This window comes from Triticum urartu, chromosome 7A (assembly GCF_056163025.1).
Source record: "Triticum urartu cultivar PI428250 chromosome 7A, HENAU_Tu73, whole genome shotgun sequence".
Classification (NCBI taxonomy): Eukaryota; Viridiplantae; Streptophyta; class Magnoliopsida; order Poales; family Poaceae; genus Triticum; species Triticum urartu.
This window is the reverse complement of record NC_141879.1, coordinates 703,267,729-703,274,862: the sequence shown is the minus strand read 5'-3', so window position 1 is coordinate 703,274,862 and position 7,134 is coordinate 703,267,729.

Sequence of the window (7,134 nt, the reverse complement as noted above, 5' to 3'; positions counted from 1 at the left end):
TGCCGGCCTTCTTGCCCGCTAAGTATTTGGGGCAGTTCCGCTTCCAGTGACCACTTCCCTTGCAATAAAAACACTCAGTCTCGGGCTTGGGTCCATTCTTTGGCTTCTTCCCGTCAGCTTGCTTACAGGGCGCGGCAACTCCCTTGCCGTCCTTCTTAAAGTTCTTCTTGTCTTTCTTGAACTTAGTGGTTTTATTCACCATCAACACTTGATGTTCCTTTTTGATTTCCACCTCTGCCGATTTCAGCATTGAATATACCTCAGGAATGGTCTTTTCCATCCCCTGCATATTGAAGTTCATCACAAAGCTCTTGTGGCTCGGTGGAAGCGACTGAAGGATTCTGTCAATGACCGCGTCATCCGGGAGATTAACTCCCAGCCGAGTCAAGTGGTTATGCAACCCAAATATTTTGAGTATGTGCTCACTGACATAACTATTTTCCTCCATCTTACAGCTGAAGAACTTGACAGAGACTTCATATCTCTCGACCCGAGCATGAGCTTGGAAAACCATTTTCAGCTCTTCAAACATCTCATATGCTCTGTGTCTCTCAAAACGCTTTTGGAGCCCCGGTTCTAAGCTGTAAAGCATGCCGCACTGAACGAGGGAGTAATCATCAGCACGTGACTGCCAAGCGTTCATAACGTCTTGGTTCTCTGGGATGGGTGCGTCACCTAGCGGTCCTTCTAGGACATAATCTTTCTTGGCAGCTATAAGGATGATTCTCAGGTTCCGGACCCAGTCCTTATAGTTTCTGCCATCATCTTTTAGCTTGGTTTTCTCTAGGAACGTGTTGAAGTTGAGGGCAACATTAGCGTGGGCCATTTGATCTACAAGACATAGTGTAAAGATTTTAGACTAAGTTCATGATAATTAAGTTCATCTAATCAAATTATTCAATGAACTCTCACTCAGATAGACATCCCTCTAGTCATCTAAGTGAAACATGATCCGAGTCAACTAGGCTGTGTCCGATCATCACGTGAGACGGACTAGTCAACATCGATGAACATCTTCATGTTGATCGTATCTTCTATACGACTCATGCTCGACCTTTCGGTCTTCTGTGTTCCGAGGCCATGTATGTACATGCTAGGCTCGTCAAGTCAACCTATGTCTATTGCGTGTGTAAATCTGGCTTACACCCGCTGTATTCGAACGTTAGAATCTATCACACCCGATCATCATGTGGTGCTTCGAAACAACGAACCTTCGCAACGGTGCACAGTTAGGGGGAACACTTTCTTGAAATTATTACGAGGGATCATCTTATTTAAGCTACCATCGTTCTAAGAAAATAAGATGTAAAACATGATAAACATCACATGCAATCAAATAGTGACATGATATGGCCAATATCATTTGCTCCTTTTGATCTCCATCTTCGGGGCTCCATGATCATCATTGTCATCAGCATGACACCATGATCTCCATCATCATGATCTCCATCATCGTGTCTTCTTGAAGTTGTCTCGTCGTCTATTACTTCTACTACTATGGCTAACGCTTTAGCAATAAAGTAAGGTAATTACATGACATTTATGTTGACACGCAGGTCATAAATAAATAAATAAAGACAACTCCTATGGCTCCTGCCGGTTGTCATAATCATCGACATGCAAGTCATGATTCCTATTACAAGAACATGATCAATCTCATACATCACATATATCATTCATCACATCCTTTTGGCCATATCACATCATACGGCACATGCTGCAAAAACAAGTTAGACGTCCTCTAATTGTTGTTGCAAGTTTTTACGTGGCTGCTATAGGTTTCTAGCAAGAACGTTTCTTACCTACGCCAAAACCACAACGTGATATGCCAATTTATATTTACCCTTCATAAGGACCCTTTTCATCGAATCCGATCCGACTAAAGTGGGAGAGACAAACAACCGCCAGCCACCTTATGCAACTAGTGCATGTCAATCGATGGAACCAGTCTCACGTAAGCGTACATGTAAGGTCGGTCCGGGCTGCTTCATCCCACGATGCCGCCGAATCAAGATAAGACTAGTAACGGCAAGCAAATTGACAATATCGACGCCCACAACTGCTTTGTGTTCTACTTGTGCATAGAAACTACGCATAGACCTAGCTCTGATACCACTGTTGGGGAACGTAGCAGAATTTTAAAATTTTCTACGCATCACCAAGATCAATCTATGGAGTCATCTAGCAACGAGGGAGAAAGGAGTGCATCTACATACCCTTGTAGATCGCGCGCGGAAGCGTTCAAGAGAACGGGGTTGATGGAGTCGTACTCGTCGTGATCCAAATCACCGATGACCTAGCGCCGAACGGACGGCACCTCCGCGTTCAACACACGTACGGTTGGGAAGACGTCTCCTCCAACTTGATCCAGCAAGGGGGAAGGAGAGGTTGATGAAGATCCAGCAGCACGACGGCGTGGTGGTGGAAGCAACGGTGATCTCGGCAGGGCTTCGCCAAGCACAGGGAGAGGGAGGAGTGTTACGGGAGGGAGAGGGAGAGGCCAGGGCCTAGGGTGCGGCTGCCCTCCCCCCCCCCCCCACTATATATAGGGTCCCTAGGGGGGCGCCGGCCCTAGGAATCCAATCTCCAAGGGGGGGCGGCGGCCAAGGGGGTGGCTTGCCCCCCAAGCCAAGTGGGGCGCCCCCACCCCTAGGGTTTCCAACCCTAGGCGCAGGGGCAGGCCCAAGGGGGGCGCACCATCCCACTTCCAGATGGCAACGGGGACGAAACCCATCGGGTTTTGCCTTCCCAAACCCATCCCCACGAGAAAATCGTAAACCCGTCCCCGTCCCCATCACCGTGCGCGGGGCTAGTTTTCTGCCCGTCCCCTAAACCCATCGGGTTTCGGGGAACCCACGGGGAACCCACGAGAAAATCAAAATATTTAAACAAACATAATGGCGACAAAGAATAACATTTCAGCAGCAAAACAAGCACATTTCAGCAGGATAACTTGAGCAAATTTCAACAAAAAAAACAATAGTAGATGGTTCAACAGCTATATAGAGTGTATTTCAGCAGATTTAAAGAACATACATAGTCTTTAACTTCTTGCGGACGTTGAAGTTGGATGGAGGCTCGGGAATTGGATTTGAAAGCCGTCTGCCTCCTCTTCCACGAAGGCCACGACCTGCTGCCCTTCCACCACCACCGCGCATAGTTGTAGTAGAGAGAGGAATGCGGCGAGTGGTTGCAGACTTCGTCGGCGGCACCGGCGGCGGCGCCCTTTCACCTGACTTGGGACGTGAAGAGGCTACCATGGGGTTCGTCACTGGTGGCGGCGCCCTTTCTCCAGATCAGACCGGCGGCGGTGGAGAAGACGTGGGGCTTGCCGGCGCAGATCGTGGTCGGCGGATCTTGCGAGATGGGATCGAGCCAGGCGGCGGCTGGGGTCCTACGTTTAGGGTTAGGTATTATGTGGGAGAGAGAGAGATGAGGGCTCGAGCGAGGGGGAAAGGAGCGAGCGATACTGGCCACCCAGCGAGGGGTTGGTTTGGCCTTCGACGCGGGGGGTGGGGGGGCTCGGTCGCTCAGGCTCGGTAGTTTTGGGTTGGGCCGCGCCGGAGCTGTGCTTGGTACAAAAAATGTATTTTGCCGGGTTTGCCGGGTTTCGGGTTCGGGGACTACGGAAACGGGTGCAAACCCACGAAACGTGTCGGGTTGTATAATGTGCCCAACAACAGCCCCGCGGGGATGAAAAGACGCCCATCCCCGTCCCCTAATAGGGTAAAAACCCGCGGGGACGCGGGTTTCGGGGCCCCATTGCCATCTTGAATCCCACTAGGGGCTGGTTCCCCTCCCACTTCAGCCCATGGGGCCCTCCGGGATAGGTGGCCCCACCCGGTGGACCCCCGGGACCCTTCCGGTGGTCCCGGTACAATACCGATTACCCCCGAAACTTTCCCGATGGCCGAAACTTGACTTCCTATATATAAATCTTCACCTCCGGACCATTCCGGAACTCCTCGTGACGTCCGGGATCTCATCCGGGACTCCGAACAACTTTCGGGTTACCTTATACTAATACCTCAACAACCCTAGCGTCACCGAACCTTAAGTGTGTAGACCCTACGGGTTCGGGAGACACGCAGACATGACCGAGACGACTCTCCGGTCAATAACCAACAGCGGGATCTGGATACCCATGTTGGCTCCCACATGCTCCTCGATGATCTCATCGGATGAACCACGATGTCGAGGATTCAATCAATCCGTATACAATTCCCTTTGTCAATCGGTACGTTACTTGCCCAAGACTCGACCGTCGGTATCCCAATACCTTGTTCAATCTCGTTACCGGCAAGTCACTTTACTCGTACCGTAATGCATGATCCCGTGATCAACCACTTGGTCACATTGAGCTCATTATGATGATGCATTACCGAGTGGGCCCAGAGATGCCTCTCCGTCATACGGAGTGACAAATCCCAGTCTCGATTCGTGCCAACCCAACAGATACTTTCGGAGATACCTGTAGTGTACCTTTATAGTCACCCAGTTACGTTGTGACGTTTGACACACCCAAAGCACTCCTACGGTATCCGGGAGTTGCACAATCTCATGGTCTAAGAAAATGATACTTGACATTCGGAAAAGATATAGCAAACAAACTACACGATCTTTGAGCTATGCTTAGGATTGGGCCTTGTCCATCACATCATTCTCCTAATGATGTGATCCCGTTATCAATGACATCCAATGTCCATAGTCAGGAAACCATGACTATCTCTTGATCAACGAGCTAGTCAACTAGAGGCTCACTAGAACGTGTTGTGGTCTATGTATTCACACATGTATTACGCTTTCCGGATAACACAATTATAGCATGAACAATAGACAATTATCATGAACAAAGAAATATAATAATAACCATTTTATTATTGCCTCTAGGGCATATTTCCAACAATTACAATATGCCGGTCGATGATGCTGAGTGTTTGGAGCAAGCATCATTTATATAAATATATGTAATCTACTAGTATACATTATTCTGATTCTTACCATCCAATTTTCAGGAAGGAATGGGTGAGAATCTCGACACACCATCAATTGGGCTTATGTCTCAAAAAACTTCAGGACATACTACATGGAGCAGTATACGGAAAACAATTGTTTCAATGTCGTCATTCGTATACTGTCATCGAGAAACATGCGCACCATGTGTATATTGTGGACCCTATCCATACATCACAGTCACCAGAGGCTAAAATTCCGACGCATTTAGTAAAATTACAAGGATTCGTGAGGGAATTCAAAGACGCACTCGAAATAAAGCAAGTCGGCTGGAATTCCAATATATCTAGATGGCAACGTTTATTTTCGCTTGGTATTCCAACGAGCATAGACAGGTAATAAATTTATATATTTCATTGTCATAAACATTCAAAATACAAGCATTTCTTTTCGTTACCACAATATTCAATATAATATTAAGTTAGAAACTTGCAGGGATGTGTCCAATTGTTTTTTTTCTTTATGCTCTGGTGGAATGATAAAGAATTGGTTCGTCCAGTTTGCAAGGTGAATATTCTCCGTTACAGATTTTAAGACCTTCTGCGTAAAATACTCATGCTAACTTCATATATTGCTTTTGCAGGATGGATATAAGTTGAGGAAAATAATTATTATACTTGCTCAAATATCATCGAATGAAATAATTTCTTAATCGCATGAAGCAGATCTGAATTTGTAATGGATTTTTAGTTGGATCATCACTGTATATGTATGCATGTTGACTTTGCATTTTTTTTATCAATTTACATTGTAATTTAAGTGGACTTCAGTTATTAACCGATTGTGCCTTTGCTATCTTGTCTCCACATATGAAATTAACATGCATTATATTTATATAACTCTAATAAAATATTTAAAAACCCCGTGGCAATCCACGGACATTTTTTTGAACATCAGTACAGACACAAACGCTCATATAGACGCGCATACACTCACCCCTATGAACGCACACACGCACACCCTATCTCTATGAGCACCTCCGAAAGACCGAGCCGGCATATCATCTTGAGATTTACGAAGTCACCGTAGGCGCTTCGTCGTCGACGGGAACGTCTCCTTCCACTGAATGCGCATTGCCGGAAATTCTGAAATAAATCCAGAAATAAATGCGAGCATCAGAATTTAAACCCTGGTGGGTTAGGGATACTACAGCCCCTCTAACCATCGAACCATAGGTTGGTTCGCAATCCACGGACATTCTATTAGTACCTATGTGGCAAGGGGGGCGTTTCCTGGCACGTGTAACATGCACGGCTCGCCGTGCCGCTCCAACGGCGAAGCAGAGCCCTCGATATGTAAACAGAGGACATGCTGAGCGTAAAGAGCCGACAAAGATAGACGCCGAGCTGAAAGCAAGACCAGCCCGCCTGGTCCCTCTCCCTTGCGCGGTGCCGGCGGGGACGTCGGAGCTCGACCGGACCCGGTGACGATGGGGGAGCATGAGCTTGACTTGGCCATCATCTTTGTGGTCGGAGATGCATGCGTCGCCGGCAGACTAGTGGAGTAGGCTCCACCTCTCTTTTCTTTTCTAGTGGCCGGTGGTGACTTTGTGGCGGACCTTGACTAGCTCCCTCCATGGCGCCACGTTTTCTCCCAAAGCCAAATCCAAACCCAGCCTTCCTTTCTTTTCCAGTCGAGACTCACTCATGCAACGTAAAGGTACCCAAGGTGTTTTCCTCGCGTTAGTCCAAAACATGTACCCACACTCGATTATAAAATCAGTTGGTTCAGCACGGATCCACTCACTCGATTATAGATAGATCAACTAATTGAGCACGTGGTTGATGGCGTTCGTTCGGAGTAGTAAAAGTGTACTATTCCTCTAGTCTAACCAAACCACAGGGGAGTAGTAGATACTTTGCTATGGCTGATTCGCAAAGGTATGCCCCTGGATAGTCCAAGTCTAACCAACCCCTCGAGAAGTACTGAAGAATCTCACGCAAGATCCTTGCTTCTGCACTTCTTTCGGATGCGGATATACTCCCTTCGTTTCAAAATAAATGATCCAACCTTATACTAACTTCAATACAAAATTAATATAACGTTGGATCATCTATTTTAAAACCGAGGGAGTAGAAACTATCGGATAGACAGCAACAAAGACAGAACGGCACATGCACA